At 48.1% G+C, this 17,811-nt stretch overlaps 1 protein-coding gene across 2 annotated transcripts in view; it reads right to left on the reverse strand.

Annotated features, from left to right (window-relative positions):
• The window catches only part of USP34 (ubiquitin specific peptidase 34), a 1,940,069-nt gene that overhangs the window by 59,100 nt on the left and 1,863,158 nt on the right, over positions 1-17,811 (reverse strand). The gene's annotated exons all lie outside the window — the stretch shown is intronic.

Consider the following 17,811-nt stretch of genomic DNA (forward strand, 5'->3'; position numbering starts at 1 on the left):
AGACATAACCATGCTGAACAATTTGCAGGACCCATTTGTCCAAAGTTATTGCCTGCCACCCTGGCAGAGAATGTTGGCTCCTACCTCCAACAGGGTGGCTGTGTGCCGTCAAGCGCATGCTAAAGAGACTTGGGGGTGGGGCAGATGGGAAAGGGGGGTGTTAGACCGGTTTGTGCTGAGGACACAACTGCCACGAAAAGGATGGGGCAACTGCTGTAATGGTTGGGTGTGGTGGCATATTGGAAGCCTCCACCATATAGCCACAGAGGGGATGAAATTACTGAGGTGGCTGGTGGGTTGGAGCAGAGAGGCCCAGATAGTGCGCTGTGGCCCTACTATTTTTGAAGCACTGCACAGCCAGGTCTAATTTATCCTCAATAGTCAGGAGCTGTCAAATGCCATGCCCAGGAGATTGGCCTGGATTTCTCCCAAAAAGTGGATCGCATCTAGGCGTGCCTGCAAAGGGCCACATTGGTGCCGGTGGCCCTACTTAGATAGCTGATGGTTTCCAGTTCACAGCGAAGAGTGACATTAAAACATAACAACTGTTGCACATAGCCGGAGAAAGGAAGGCATGGGTTTCTTCCAGAACCGTAGATAATACCTGGGTCACCAAGCCCCACAAGGTGTCAGATTGGCAGCATAAGAAGCAGCTGGCGTTCACAGAGCAAAGGGCCTGACTCATAGATGAGAAGACTTGCTTACCAAAAGTTTCTATCCTCTGGTGTTGGGGTTGTAGGAGGAATAAGTTTGGGTTTACCTTTCTGGGTCAAAACATGCACCACCAGGCTCACCGGCTTAGGGTGCAGGGAAAGATAGGCTGGGTCGCCCAGAGCAGGGTGATGACGTCTGGCGATCTGTCAATTAACAGGTGTGGCTGTGTAGGGCGTGGCCCAGTTCTCCAAAAGTCTGTCATTAACAGCCTCATCAAATGGAAGGAGGTGCTCAGAACTTGTTTGGCTACGCTGAAGCACCTAAGTCATTAACTACTTAAGTAAGAAACTGAAGAAGGAGAACTTCCGCTGCCCTTCTCACAGTTATAGCCAAGGAGGCGCTGTGTTCCATGGCAGGGCCCAGAAGTGAAACCAGTACAGTGTCTGCAGAGGTATCCTCGAAGTCTTCATACCAGTTAGCCTCCTGACAAGAAAGGGGGAATTCATCCCCAGCATCAAAGTCACCATTGTCAGCATCTGTTCCAAACAATTCGGGGAGGACATGAGCTCTCCCTGAGGGCAAAGGCACTGTGTCAGATTCCGAAGGGTGGGGGTGAGGCTCAGTTAAAACAATGGACAGCCAAGCTCGGGGTGGTGCCTTCTCAGCGCAGGACAGCATTACGGGTGGTCACTGTCTGGAGTCAATGGAGCCAGCATCGGCGGATCCTGTTCTGCAGTGGGTTGTGACGCTGGAGAGAGAGACTGGTAACAAAATGGGTCTGGAACCTAAAATAAAACTAGAGACCCCAGCCGGTGCCAAGGGCTGACCTGTCGGCAGAAGCCCAGCTGGGAGACTCTTGATTCTTTAGGGCCCACAGGTGGGACAGAGGGAGCCAGTAGTGTGCCAAAAGGACAAGTTACTTACCTTTGGTAATGCCTTATTTGGTAGGGGCGATATCTAGCTGCAGATTACCTAGCTTTGAACTCTCCCAAGGCATTAGACTGTATACGGAAGATTTCCTGTGAGAAGTACCCCCGGCGCCAGTAAGTGACTTCGATGTGCCATGCGTCCATCGTCCACCTCATCTGCGCCGAAAGTGATGTTGCAGTTCGTATGTAGGCACCACCCAAGAGCACCAATGTCAGTTTCTTTTCATGACTTTCCACGTCAGAAGTGTGGAGCCATACAGAACACTGACCACTGGTGTGTCAAAACTAGGGCCAAGAAAGGGAAGTCCCTGTCCCTAGAAATCAGTATGCAGAACTGGGAGGATTGGTGGGTCGGTAAGGAATCTGCAGCTAGATGTAGGGGGTCATTATGACCCCGGCGGACAGCGTTAATATGGAGGAAAGTACTGCCAACAGGCTGGCAGTACTTTTCTCCATATTAAGACATTGGCGGCTTGGTTATAGCCAAACCGCCAATGTACCACACCGTCTGCACGGCGGTAATGACCGCCGGGCTGGAGACTTCAGTCTCCAACCCGGTAACCGCCACTTGCCCGCCTGCGGGATTATGACCTTGCCTGCCGCCATGGTTTTCGTGGCAAACTTACCGCCACAAAAACCATGGTGGTAGGCACTATCAATGACAGGGAATCCCTTCCCTGTCACTGATAGGGGTCTCCCCCCCTTGGTTTTCCCCTACCCACTCCTCTCCTCCACAGACCCCCCCCCCTACTTACATGCACACACCAACACATGCATACACACACTCATACCCACATTCATCCTCGCATACATATATCCATTCACACACACAGACATACATACAAGCACACACGGATTCACACAACATACACGCACTCACACAACCATACAAGCACGCACAAACACCACGCATCACACACCCGCATACACGCACGCACAGACATACACACACATCCCCCCACACACACACAACACCCCCCCTCCCTTGTCGGAGCACCCAACTTACCTGATTGTCAGGGGGTCCTCCGGCAGGAGACGGGACGGAGCGCTGTTGCCAGCAGCAGCGTCCGCCAGCAGAACACCGCCAGGCCATATCATGGGTCATGCAAGCAGCAGCGCCATCTTACCGCCGTCCGCTGGCATGGACACACCCGGATTTCCGCCATCCTTCTGGCGGAAATACGGCTGTGGTCATAATCCGGCTGACGGCTGGTAGACGCAGCAATAGTCTTTTGACGGCCGTCGCCGCGGCGGTAGGCGGTTTTTTCCACCATTATCATAATGAGAGCCATAGTCTCTACCAGATAAGGTGTTACAGAAGGTAAGTAACTTGTCCATCTGATACAGATTTGTAGCTGCAGAATCCTTACTTTTGAATAGATACCCAAACAATCCAATCCTAGGAGGTGCTAACCAATTTCAAACAACAAAGCCCTGTAGGACTGAAAGGGCAAAGTCCTCATCCCTTCCGGACCTGACTGTTCAGGCAATAGCCTGACAGATGTCCAGGACCGGAACTCTGCATGATAACACACTGCTTGCAGCTTTAGCTCTGGTAGAATGAGCACGCAAACTCTCAGAGGGTTGCTTTTTGGCCAGTGAGTGGCAGATATAGGAAAGCACCCTTTCTGCCACGGTTAGCCGCTACTTGGTATCTGATTTGATTTTGAGTGAAAATGCACTGGGTCCCTGCTAACCACGTCCCCAGTGCCAGATCTGGTTTCCAAAATTGTACAGTTGTTTTCCCCAATTGGCACAACCTTTATCAACCTCTAAGTCCCTAGTTAATGGTACTCCTGGTACCTAGGGCCTGGGGTACAAAGGTCTTTAAGGTCTGCAGCATGAATTACGCCACCCTAAGGAACCATTCACCAAACACACAGCGCTGCCATTGTATGCTGCGTGTCTTGGTGCAGACAAAAGTGAAAACACTACTTGGCACACACCCCTGTGAACCATGTCTCCTACCATTGCATAAGAAATGTTAAGTCACCCCTTCCAGCCCTAAGACAGGGTGCATTATATCACATGTGATGCAATGCAATGACTTTGTTGATTCTTAGATGTAGTAAGTGGACAGGGAAGCCATTTAAAGCACATGTGCTGGACATATATGAGATCCCCAGCTGCATGATGGCTTCTCTGAACTCAGAGATGTTTGGTATCAAATGTCTTGTATCAATAAGCCCTCACTTATTCTAGGGATGGATTTATTGATGCATGCAGAGAGGGCACCCTAGAAGTACCACCTGAAAACCTAACCGACTGCTAGCATGTTGACTGACTGGTCTAAACCAGCACAACCGCGCTAGACAGAATTCTAATTTCCTGATGTGAGAGCCAGCGCTCTCGGAAGCCAGAAACAAAAGCTTGCTCTGGGGGGAGGTGTTAGCTTCTCTTCCAGACAGGACTCACATTCCAGGGCGGGACGCTTCAAATGACCAGCTGTCTTTTTTTATTTGACCAAGGTCTCCCCAGATGGCAGAGAAGACAACCCCCCTGTCCTGACCCCACTTCTTGGTGGCAAGACAGATTAGGGGAGGTGCCCACATCATGCTAGTCCTACCCCTAAAGTGGACCAGCTGAGGTGGACACCACTTTTCAAATTCCTCCATCTTGTTTTGGATGGAACTAGTATTCTAGGGACAGGGTTATGCCCACTTCCCAACAGAAGTGATCACATAGAGGGTGTAGTCTCCCTAAAGGCAAGCACCCCATTGGCTGCTACCTGACATTCTCTATATCGGTCCTAAATTGAGTATTTATGGACGAAAAAGAGTCACTGCCTGGCGAGAACAGCAGAACTCATATAACTAAGAGGACTGGGAGATTAGACTGGTCCAGTGTACTTTCTCCCTAATCGTATACTTATAATAAATGTGTACACTGTTCCAAGAAAAAGAATGAAGACGGGCGAAGAAAAGAGACTATGAAGCTGATATTCAAAGGGTTGTAGGAGTACCCTCAAACATCACAATAGGATGTTAAGCATCATCATCGGGCTAACTCCTCGCCAGACCGGCACTGCAATATCTGGCGGGCCACCACTCAAAGGTGGTGGTTCTTAAACCGAAAGAAAGTCCGACTAATCAGCTCAATGCCGCAGGATATGCTGGCAGAGGAGAAAAGGAGAGAAAATATTAAAATTGGCTATGAACACCTGCTAACTCGATTTAATAATAATAAAGGGGGTCAGGCCAAGATTAAAAACTGGGAGGAGTAATCAGGAAATAATGTCTCCTATACTCCTAAGAGGAGGGGGGGAGGGAAGAATCTCCACTCCTACCGCTGGGTCGACATGTTTCGCGCCTAATTGGTCAAGGCTAGATCCATCGGCGCTTCATCAGGACCATATTATTGTAACTTCTCCTTCATATAACAAAGAAAAACATCAAAAGGTAGGAAAAAGACCGTAAATGCTGGGAGGTCACTTACAGTCTATGGACCATTCGTCACAGTCAGTCTAATGGAAGGTCGCCCATCCCATGTGAGGAAAGGGCATCATAGGGACGCGTAAACCTTGTAAGCACCGTGAGTTCATTGGCTCTCGTATTCGTATGCCGTCCACCTGCATGCAGGGACGCGACCTGGGGAGAAGGAGAAGTTACAATAATATGGTCCTGATGAAGCGCCGATGGATCTAGCCTTGACCAATTAGGCGCGAAACATGTCGACCCAGCGGTAGGAGTGGAGATTCTTCCCTCCCCCCCTCCTCTTAGGAGTATAGGAGACATTATTTCCTGATTACTCCTCCCAGTTTTTAATCTTGGCCTGACCCCCTTTATTATTATTAAATCGAGTTAGCAGGTGTTCATAGCCAATTTTAATATTTTCTCTCCTTTTCTCCTCTGCCAGCATATCCTGCGGCATTGAGCTGATTAGTCGGACTTTCTTTCGGTTTAAGAACCACCACCTTTGAGTGGTGGCCCGCCAGATATTGCAGTGCCGGTCTGGCGAGGAGTTAGCCCGATGATGATGCTTAACATCCTATTGTGATGTTTGAGGGTACTCCTACAACCCTTTGAATATCAGCTTCATAGTCTCTTTTCTTCGCCCGTCTTCATTCTTTTTCTTGGAACAGTGTACACATTTATTATGAGAACAGAAGAACAGCTGTGGACTTTTTGGCGCAAAACCTGCCTCTTTGCAACTCTTTCGACAATCGTGACAGAGAGACTTGTCCTGCGCAAAGCTGGAGAACTACCAAAGCCTCGGGTAGCCAGCCAGCATCCCGAAAATCACCGCCAGTCTCTCTTGGAGTAGAGCATCTACTTCCCTGTAGTCCACAGACACTGAAAAGCAGAGTCCTGTCCACCGCCTTGCAGCTTCCCGGTCCCGATCAATGCCGCAGACAAGCAGGAGAAAGTACTCATGCTCTAGAGGACCAGATCTGTCTCCCTACCAAGTTTGAAGACATCAGGACCAACTGGAGCTTTGCAGCACCAACCCCCGGAGTTCCGGGCACCCTACACCAAGCACCAACAGTGAGAGTCCATTACAGATTCCCACTACACCAGGACTGAGCAGCCGTTGATGGACGTCAGCACCACAGACACCAACTTCATGACTGGCCCAGCAGTCTTGGTTTTGCCCCTGCCAGCTTCTGGCCCCTAACCGTGAAGAGCACCTTTCCGCACCGGTCCAGCCACCCTATCCACCCTGCATCCGAGCCGCCTGGACCCCGAACAACCAGCTTGGCCCCCTTGCTTCAAGACTCCTTGCTACTCAAGTCCACGTTTGGGAGCTCTCTGACTTGTCCCCATGACCCCCTGTGCAGCCTGTTTCCAGGTGGCCCCCCTTCACTGTAGTGCACCCAGCTACAACCTCACCAGCATCCTGCTCCTGGTGAAATCTGGGCACCTCCAGACGAACTGCTGGAAGTACTCTGGACCTTGGGCCTTTAAAACTCCAAACCCTGAAGGTGAACCCCATAAACCATCTGTACTTACCTTTATGCATTACTGACTTTTCCTTCCGTAGGACTGCATTGTGTGCAAAGGCGCACAGGTTAAAACAGCTCACTTAGCTGTAAGAATTGGTATCAGAATAAGTACTTACTATGTATTTTATTTCAAAACATATATAAAAAGAAGTGCTATTTTTCTAAATTGATAAACTGATCTTGGATTTGTTCTTTGGAATGTGTTCTCATTTATTGCCTCTGTGTGTACAACAAATGCTTAGTCCTGCCCTCTGATAAGCCTATATGCTCACCCAAACTACCACAACAGAGAGCATTCGTTCTATCTACTTTTTCCTCCGTACACCAATTGGGGATCCACTGGACTCCCTGCATGGTGTACCTCTTTTTAGTGCACCATATAGAGAGCCAACTTTCTACAGTGTAGGAGGCTGACTCGCTATGTAGTGTGCAAAGCTAGGCCTACCGTGCAGAGTCCAGGCAACCACACTTTGGTTTACAGGGATAAAAACTAGACCACCTAATGCTCTAATTCTTTATAGTAGCTTGGTCGAGCAGTTAGGCCAATCCTGGGGAAGTGCAAAGCATTTGTTATACTCACAGTATCAATCTTGCAACTCACACACTCAAAGGAATAACTCAATTTATAAACTACTTCAGATTTTTATGTAAATTTTAAGACCAAGATCATCAGATTTGAGTAAGTATTTTAGAAGATAAGAATATTTGAAGTTTGATTTAAAAAAAATAGACTTTTTGTGTGTAACTACGCAACATAGGAGTCAAAGGAGGATCAGCTTTAAAAATACATATAAAAATCATACAGTTGGTTTCCAAGTTCTTCTTTTGCAGGTTGGTTTAGGTTGTCGGTGGGCACACTGTGCCAGCTGGATACGTTCGGGTGACTCCCGGTTCTGGTGGGAGCAGCGGGGGAAGATCTCTGGAGCTGGTGCAGGGCCACTGTGAGGGACCACTTGGAAAAGCACTGCACAGGTAAGTTTAAAGATGGATCCATAGGACCCCCTTAGAGTGTAGAGGTCACAAGGGGTGGGCAGTCCTTAGGGCACAGCAGGTTTTTTGGTGCAGGGCACAGGGCGGCTGGGTGCAGAACGAACAAGTGAGCTAGAAGCTGTGTGCAAGGACGCCCTCAGGAGCAGGATGTTAGTTGGTTCAAGGGTAGTTTGCAGGACAACGGGGACACTCTGGCGTGAGTTCCGGGGTGTTCCTGAAGCCCCTCGACTGGGGCTTCCTCCTTGTCCTTTTGCAGCCCTGGGTGGGATGTTTTTCTTGATGTCTGACGTAGGCAAACCAATACCCCTGGTATTGGCCCGGTTTTGACACTGGAGGTCCCAGTGCTGCCAAATTTGGTACACTGGCAGGGTTTGTCCTCGCAGTCGGGTTGCAGTTTGGTCCCGCTGTAGCGTCCAGTTTCGGGTGTTGGGGGCTGGTCAGTGAAGTGACCCTCACTGGCTTGGTGGTTTCTTTGGGTTGTAGAGTGGTACCTCCACTCTGAAGGGAGTTCTCTGGCGATTTGCGAAGCCTGGAGGTGCTCTGGGGTTTTTGTAGAGTTGTCCAGCAGCTCATCAGCGGCGATTGTCGGGTCCTGGCTGCAGCAGGCAGGGTTTGGCACCTTTAATTTAATGCAGCAGTTCCACAGTTCTCATGCTTCGGATCTTCTTGTAGCTGGTCGTCTTTTGTCTGTTGCATTTGATTTCCTGGTCTAGGGATGGCAATTAAATACTGTACTTAGTGGGTGTTTTAGGGGGAACGTGGTAGTGGCCAATGGGTCATCTACCTTAGGGTGGCTACATCCACTAAGTGACTACTTCCTGTGGGTTGAGGTCACTTTCCCACACCTGATTGGCTATTTTCCTTCCATCCAAGATGGATGAAAATGAAATGGAGAATCCACCTCACATGCAACACCTTAGGGATGGTGCATGCGAGGTAGGGCCACTTTTCCTGTCCTTTGTGTGTTTTCTCACCGTTGCTCCTGCCAAAAGTGGGGGTTTGCAGCAGGCCTGGGGTCGAGTTTCAAGGGCGGTAAGCCCTTTGAAGCTCTTAGGCAGGGCTGTGCACATTCCTGGGGGCAGTAGAGTAGCACCTCTTTCCAGGAAGGGCTTTGTTTTCTGGCCACAGAGAACAATAGCTCTCTTTACAGGGGTCCAGAATCCTGTCTGATGGTGGTAGGCTGGCTGGGACCAGCCAGCAACCATACCAGGGTAGTTAGCCTTTGCAGGGGGCACCCCTAAGATGACCCCTGGCAACATTTTATAATAAATCCAACACTGGTACTAGTTTGGATGTATCATTCTGAGTTGTTTGATACCAAGCAACCCAGGGTTCAAAGTGGCTATCTTGTAGCTGTGAAACTCATACTGACCAGTGTCTAGCACAGTGATACTCATGGTACGGCCGGGGGCCGCATGCGGCCCTCCAGGCCTTTACATGCAGCCCAGCGACACTGGGTTGCTCTTAACTAGACTCAGCACTAGCATTAAAAACATGTTTATAAACTAGCAAGCATTTATTTAAGGTGAGTTGAAGGCAAATAAAATAGATAACAGAGGGGTTCTGTACAATGTAACATCAGAAACACCTTCCTTTAAAGACATATTTGAAGCAAAAATGTAAAAGCACGATAAAGTCTGCTCAAATTTCAAAAAGTGTATTTCATTAACACGCAGAAACTTCACCTTAGTACACCAGATTATATCAGTGCATTGAAGAAATATATTTTTTCAAAGTGATAATTTTCTAACCTGAATTTAGAAACATTCACTCCCCCATCCCCCACCCGGACAACAATGCCTTTGGTGAGCTAAGATGCAAGTCAGCTATGTGCACTCTTTGGGTGGCTGAGGTTTCAATTATACAAAAACATTATAGTTTATTAAATCAAACACAAAAAGGTTTTGTGCAGCACACATCCTGAAGTCATGCGAGGTCCTCATTTGTGATCATGAACAAAAAGCAGGGAAAGTGAAATAAAACATTTGCTTAGGATCACACAGTTTGGTTAGGTGAAGAAGCTGTGATTATTCCCAAGTTTATGGTTTCACGTTGTGCTATTCAGACACTAGAAGTATATGCTTTGCGTCCAACCCCGACTGCCACAATGGTGCCATCAGTGCGGCCCTCGGTCACATCAAAGACCAAACTCTGCGGCCCCTGTGAAAATGTTTGCGAGTACCCATGGTCTAGCATATGCATTTAAAATGGCTGCTCTGTTCACTCACTGTGTCCCAGGTTTGGCAAGAACACAGTAGGGGCATTTTGCTCATACAGCTATGCCCTCACATACAGAATAGCACACCCTGCCTTAGGGCTGGAAGGCCTGCCAGAGGGGTGTCTTATCTATATTGTATGTAGTGAACAGGGCACACAGGCAGTGTGCCATGTTCAGTTTGCATTTTAGAACTGCACCAGGACACTCAGCTTTCAATGACAGTGCTGGGTGCATTTAGATGCATGGCCCTAGAGGGTGGCACAATCACTGCTGATGCCCTGGAGATGGTCTGCTTCTGCATGACCCGACCTTTCTTCACATCCACATACTCTACAAAGAGTTGGTCGTCCACCCGGAACTCTTTTTTTATGATCAAGGTAGAACTCCAATGCTCTTTTTGGGTCCAGGAGGTGGTGTTTCTGCTCATCTTCAGAAGAATGTGGGGGTGGGTAAAAAAGTAGGCAGAGTGATCGATTGGCCTACATGAAAAGGTGTGACCACTTGGCAGAAAAGATGCCCGATTGCGAAGCACCACTTTTTTAGGATAAATGAAGAGGTACGGCGTCATAGATGTTAAGGCCTACAGCTCACTCATTCTGTGGGCAGATGTAATTGCCACAAGGAAGGCTGTTTTCAATGTGAGAAGCCTGAGGGGACAGTTGTGAAAAGGCTTAACAGGAGCGCACATCAAAAAGGTCAGAATCAAATTACGATCCCACTGGGGCATAATGAATGGGGAAGGAGGAAAAAGATGAGTAAGACCTTTTAGGAACCTATGTACAATAGGACAGCTGAACAAGGAGGGTTGATCAAGCAACTGAAAAAAGCAAAAAATAGCAGATAAAAAGCCATGGAGAATGCCCAAAGCAGAGTCCTGCTGGGGAAGGGAAAGAATGAACAGTAGAACCTCAGAAAGAGGGGCAGAAACGGGATCAACAGACTTGTCTGTGAACCATGCCACACATTTCTTCCAACGTTAGGCGTATTCTGTTTTGGTGGAGGGATTACTGGCTCCCAAAATGGCATTACAGATTCCGGGAAGAAGGTCAAAAACTTTCAATTGCCACCGCTCAATCTTCACGCTAAAAGGCCGGGAATGGATAGGTCCGGGAGAAGAACCCTCCCCTGTAACAGAAGATCTTCCATGAAAGGGCAGTCTGATTGGAGGGTCAATGGACATGCTCAACAGCTCGGGATACCAGACTCTCTCTGCTCAGTCCGAATAGCCACTAGAATTACTTGGGTCCGGTCATTCCTGATCTTCTGGGGAGGAGTGGTAAGGGTGGAAAGGTGTACAGGAGGCCTGAGTTCCATTCAAAATGAAAAGCGTCTCTGAGCGTTTGCTGCCTTGGAAACTCTAGCGCAAAACTGCTGACATTGCACATTCTCCATTAAGGCAAACAGATCTAACCAAGGTTCTCCCCGCTGCTGAAAGAAAACTTGCACTAACTCTGGGTGGAGATGTCATTCGTGACCTGCTAGGCATTTCTGACTGAGTTAGTCTGCGCTGGCATTCAGAGAGCCCGCCATGTGTTTAACCACCAGGGATATGCCCTGCCATTCCAGCCATGTCCAAAATTGAAGGGCCTCTTGACAAAGGGTCCACGACCCCACCCCGCCCTGCTTGTTGCAGCGCCACATGGTGATGGTGTTGTCGGTGAACAAATACACTAACTTTCCTTGACAGAGGGAAGAAAGGCTTTCAATGCCAGACGGATCGCACAGAGTTCCAGCTTGTTGATGGGGGGGGGTCTGGCTTCTGATGGAGAAGACCAGATTCCTCTGATCTCCACCTCTCCTAGATGGCCTCCCAATCTCATGAGCGATTAATCTGTCACTGCTCTCAGAAATGGTTGGTGAAGGGAGGGGGATATGCCTCTGGCCCAATCGCGGTTTGTTAAACACCACCGGAGGCCTTTTGAAGTTCCTTCTGAGAGCTGGACCATGACGGAGAGATTCCACTGATATTGCACCCACTGGATATTCAGGTCCCACTGCAGAACCCACATATGCCATCTGGCCTGTGTCACCAGCATCGTCGAGTGACCTAAGAGTCTTTTTCACCAAAATCCAAGATAGAGGATGAAACATCGGTACCATAGCCTTATTATCGTGGACTCAGGAGGGTAAGCCCGAAACCGCACTCTGTTCAGGACAGCTCTGATGAAAGGGAGCATCTAAGAGGGAATCAAGTGTGACTTTGGCACATTTATAGTGAGCCCCAGCAAATTCAGGAGGTTCACAACAGTCTGGAGGAGCGAGACAACAGCCTGAGGTGAGTCCGTCTTCAACAGCCAGTCGTCGACAGAGGGGAAGACTGATACCCCTAGTCTCCGCAGATGAGTTGCAACCACCGCCATCACCTTGGGTAAACACCTGAGAGGGGGTGCTGGTAAAGCAATAGGGGAGCACGGTAAATTAAGTGTGCTCATGGTCTACAAGGGCCACTGTTGTTATAACTGCTCTGCCTATCAAGTTGGTCATGTCCAGTATGCAATGGATTGTGAACTTCTCTGCACCTCTCCTGTCAGCAATAGCCTGAGAGAGTACAGCTAAAGCCTCCTCTGGAACGGTAGGCAGCACTCGCGTGCAGTTGTATCCCAAAAATCGTGGGATTAACAACCCGAAAGGCATGTGATGTTCCCTGACCTCAATGCAAAGCTGGTGGAAGAAAACATTTTCTCTCCAAATTAACCCAGCCTTTTGGATTTCCTATCCGGGGGAGCGGTAGGGAACGTGCATTGGGAGGTAGAAGTTTGGACCACCAAGCTCTCAGGGGTGGGGTGTTGGGTCATGAAACTTGGGTCCCCAGGTGTGGGGCAACGGCAGCTTACAATCGTCCTATTCACAGGAGCCCCTAATGCTGTGTTTGGACCAGGTACCCAGAAGGACGTCCGTGAGGGAATCATTGAATGGGAGCAGGGGTTCATAGATGGAAGCTCCTGGTTGCAGCACCTCTGTCAAGAAAATAGTCTTGACAGCCACTTAGAGTAGCCGAAGGTTCAGGACTTCAGTCACCCTCCTCACCACCACTGCATAAAAGGCTCCATCCTCTGTAGCTACAGTAGGGGAAGAAAGCATGCCACTATCTGGAGATGTGTCCAGAACACTGGCATCACCCTAGGCATCACGCCAGTCCATTTCTTCTTCATATGACTTGTATTCTAAAGGAGCCGACAATCGAGCAGCTCCCCAGGTGGGCGCCATCGGGACCGCTGCCAGGAAAGGTCGAGGTGGTACAATCGGCACCCATCCTGAGAGCCCATCTGCTCCAAGGTCGAAGACAATCATGTGGAACGTGATGGGGCTCCCTCCCACCCCGTGGGCCCCGAAGGCACTCAAGCAGGGTCGGACTGCCCAAAAGTGAGACACACAGCTTCATAAAATTCTTTTAGTTGGGCAGAAGCCACTGCGGCTCCTTAAGATTTATGAAGAAGCGGAGCCAGCCCAGATGTAGGTTCCGAAGAACGAAGCCTAGAATGATGACTGTAGGAAAGTAGCACCTTGCTGGCATAATTACCCCCCACGTTTTGCCTAGTGTCAGTGTGTTTGGACTGTAGTACACTGGGATCATGCTAACCAGGACCCCAGTGTCAGTGCTCTCTCCCCTAAATTTAGTTGCATGGTAACTTTTACACCTCACAATTGGCATACTGGTGCACCCATATAAGTTCCTAATATATGGTACTTAGGTACCCAGAGCATTGGTACACCAGGGGTCCCCCATGGGCTGCCGCATGTATTGTGCTAACCCATGAGGGCCCATGCAAACTGTGACTACAGGCCTGGCATTGCAGCCTGTGTGAAATGGTGCATGCACCTTTCACTCCAGATATAAGCCATATATATGCCTTACATTATGGTCACTGCTCTCTGACCCAGTATGCCACCCCTAAGGTAGGCCCTTCAGCCCTAAGGCAGGGTGCATGGTTCTAAGTTTGAGGGCACTCCAGCATGAGCAGAGGTGCCCCTACAAATCCCAGACCCCAGTTTCTGGGCTTCGTAAGTACGGGGAAGCCATCTTTAGGTATGTAGTGGACACTAGTCAACACGAGTTGTCCAATTACGTAATGGCTTCACTGAACATAGGCATGTTTGGTATCAAACATGTTGGAATGATGCAACTACACCGATTCCAGTGTTAGTTGCATACCATTATGTACTCTGGGGGTTCCCTGGGAGATCCCTAAAATCTGCCTCGCGGGTCTGCATGTCAGCCAGTGCTGCTGCCGACACCAGACACTGTTCTGCCCTCCTGCTGCTAAGCTTAACTCAGACAGGGAAGGCAGAACAAAGGATTTCCTGTACGACAGAAGTGTGAACCCATCTTCTTTAGAAATAGGTGTCACTGGGCTGGGGTCGGGTGCCTCTGAGCGCCACCAGACTGCTTTGAAGGGCACGCTTAGTGCCCTCCTTGAATAAACCAGTTTGTACCAGTGCAGGAACCCCTGGTTCCCGCTCTGGCGCAAAACCACACACAGGAGAGGAGAGTGACCATCTCCATGTCCAGCTCCTCCCCTAGAGAGGTGCACAGAGCTCTGCCAGGTGGCCACTTGATTCTGCCATCTTGGAAATAGAATGAGCAGAGCCCAAGGGAGCATCTGACCGGTTAGTCTAGCTGGTTGACACACTTGGCCCCTCTGATAGGTGTGTCACTGCAGTAAGTGTCAACTTTCTTAATGGTTCCCCTGAGGGAGGGACCCTATTTTTGTCTGCAAGACTTCAGGAACCACCTGCAAGTCTCCTCTGCAAGACACTTCTGCAACCTGGAGACCAGAACAGCTGCTATTTTTTTGCAGAACCACTCCCGGTACCCATCTGCATCGTCTGGGCTCCACAGCTGCACTTCTTCGTCCATCGACCCACAGAAAATCCTTGCCAAGAAGGGTGGGCATTGCCCCCTGCACCATCTGGGCACCTATGGGTGGACTCGGTCCCCTCTTTCCTTAGGTCCTCTTCTTCCGGAATCCACTCCTGGGTTCCACCAACCTGGTCCAACGGTCATGACAGCAGCTGGGCAACTGAGGTCCCTCACTGACTTCAAAGGGAGGCTCCAACATGAACTCACCCGTATGCACCTAGACTCCCTGGTGGGGGCACTTTTGAACCTTGTACGAACGGGTTTCCTCTGGAAAGGGTCATAAAACTTGAAAACTATCTGCGACTTCCCCACGTTATCCTATGGACACTGATCCGGGGTTACAACTCTGCACACGGGCTCCAGGGAAATCTTAGCTACTTACTTTTGGTGTCTTAGAGCTTCCCTAGTCCTAAGTGTCATTGGGTGGTAGTGATTTTTGCATCACATTTTTTTAGTATATGGTTTACCCCACTACCCCCCAGTAGGGGCTTACTTTGTGCTTTTACTTACCTGAGTATATTTTAGTATGTTCATATCTCCGGTTAGGAGATATATCAAACTTAGTTTAGCGTTTGTGTTATAATAAACACATACTTTTTTGTAACACTGGTGTAGTTCTTTCCTGTGTGTACATCAGTGACTGACCTGGGTGGTATTTGCAACTGCTTTACACCCTCCTGGATAAGCCCTAGCTGCTCTCCACAGCTACACTCAGAGCCCTGGTTATCTAGAATCTCTTACACTTTCACTAAGGGTTGCCAGGACTCTGTACAGGGTACCTCACCTAAAAGTGTACACCATATACTGAGCCAGCCTCCTATACATGCAACAACTATGTGGGTGAAGCCTATCAGTCCGTAAAGACTAAGGGGGTTATTACAACTTTGGAGGAGGTGTTAATCCGTCCCAAAAGTGACGGTAAAGTGACGGATATACCACCAGCCATATGACGAGTCCATTATATCCTATGGAACTCGTAATACGGCTGGTGGTATATCCGTCACTTTACCGTCACTTTTGGGACGGATTAACACCTCCTCCAAAGTTGTAATAACCCCCTATATGTCTACAGGGTGGTTAACAGTCAGATGTTCTGAGACAGGGGAATACCAATATTAGTATGGAAAGGTGTGAATCACAAAGCCTGCCCCTTCTTTGGTGCTAACTACAGTGTCGAATTAGGAGACTGAGGGGCAACAGTTTCTCTCCTAACTCACTTCTTGAAAGTTACATTTGTGTGGCGTTTCACCAGTAAGATCTTTGCTTGACCTCTGGGTCGATTAAGGCCCAGTCACTGCAGGCCTTAGAGTCGTGGTCCAATCCCAGGGACCACAGGCAAATGAAGTGTCAGTCAGTCACAGACACATTTGCAACACGCCCCACAGGGTTTGAACCCTGTAGATTTGGAAGGCCACATTTATTTTTGCACACTGAAGAAATTTAGTGAAAAGAGTGGTCTCAAAATAAAGGGAGGTAGCTTCTGACCCACATCATTTGCAGTGGAAAGAAAGGCACTGATGTCATCATGCATTGATGGCATCTATAAAGGCCTACGCATGTCACGTCTTGTGAGGAACAACGTAGACACAAACCTGCCGGTGCCATGGGTAGGGGTTCAGCTGAAGATTTTCCAAATTCAGCCAGACACCTGAGGAACACACTGTAGCAGCAATGGCACCAGATTAGACATGATCTGGGAAACACTTTTCAGCTAAATTCTGTTGCCCAACTTTGCAACACATTACCCACATGCCACAGGGTACCAGGACCCATGGTGGCCTGTCATTCTTATGTAACAAGATGAGAATGGTAATGAAATCACCTCTTCATCGAAAGTTCCAATTATTTGGGGTGGTTGAAGGAATTCCTTTTAGTAATCTGGATTTGTAAAGAAATAAGAATTCTATTGGGTTCTTAAACTGGCCAGATGTCTGTGCCAGGACATCTATGTTGCTTGGTACTCCAGGGCCAAGTGCTCACATTCACAGTACGTGCCAGAAGGTTGTGTGCTCCAAACATTTGGGATCACAAAATAGAATAACAGGTAACTTGTGGATATCTGATCAAGGATAAAAGGAGGGTGCCAGCAGGTGTCCGATCGCCCCTGTGGTATGATCTGAGTTATCAACACAGGAACAACTGCTAGATCCAAATTACTATGCATAATACATCAGCCCTTAGGAAAGTCATGGTAAGTGATATGAAGTATAATGTCTGATTTCCTACCAGTTCCTATCTAAATTCTATTGTCCAACTTTGCAACAATCGCTACCCACATGCTACAGACTGCCAGGGCTGACTGTCATATGTGATTATATGCTCTCACTGAATCAGGTGAGAATGGTAATGGAATCACTACTCCATCAAAAGTTATACTTTTTGCGGTGGCTGTTGCAATTTTTTAGGCTATCTAAAGATCTAGTGGAGCACTGCTTTCCTCAACTACAACTTTTCATTAAGGTTCTTAACCTGTGCTTTATTCATGTAGGGGCATCTATGTAGTTGTGTACTTTAGGTAATGTGCTCACTTGACAGTACTTTCCAGAAGATTGCGTGATTTTAATCTTTGAGATCACATAAAAAATACTTAACATAGAGTCTAGGACAACCAGTCCCTGGAAAAAAGAAGGGTGACCATCAGGTGCACCAACTCGCTTTCACAGCTGTGGTACACACAGGAACAATTGCAAGACCCAAGTCACTCTGCATAATACAACAGCCCTTAGGAAAACGTCTGGATTAAGTGATATGTAGTATGATATTTTCTGGTTTCTAACTTTACAAGAAGACTACACTGTAATTTCTCATTCTGAAAAACTCTAGGATCAAAATATGAGGGGCTGCCAAGAATTTCAATAAGTAGTATTTTATTGAACATTATATTTACCAATATCAAATTTGAAAAACAAAAATCAAAAACTGTCACTTTCTAATTTACAACCTAAGAAAATACTTTGTAAAGAACAATTTGGGTCTTAGTATTTAACTCGATAAAATTACAAGTGTGAACTGGATACAATTCAGCAAATACTACTGTACAACATTAGAACGGTCCTATCAACCAGTGAACATATGTTTGTTGCTTTACCAAACGTCTGAAGAGATTATCGAGATAACAGAAACCACATGGTTTCGGTACAGGAAATGAATATCATCCACAATTCATATGCATGCAATGATAATAAGACAAATAAGTAAGCATGCTTTGAAATTACTA

Source organism: Pleurodeles waltl, chromosome 5 (assembly GCF_031143425.1).
Source record: "Pleurodeles waltl isolate 20211129_DDA chromosome 5, aPleWal1.hap1.20221129, whole genome shotgun sequence".
In the NCBI taxonomy this organism is placed as follows: Eukaryota; Metazoa; Chordata; class Amphibia; order Caudata; family Salamandridae; genus Pleurodeles; species Pleurodeles waltl.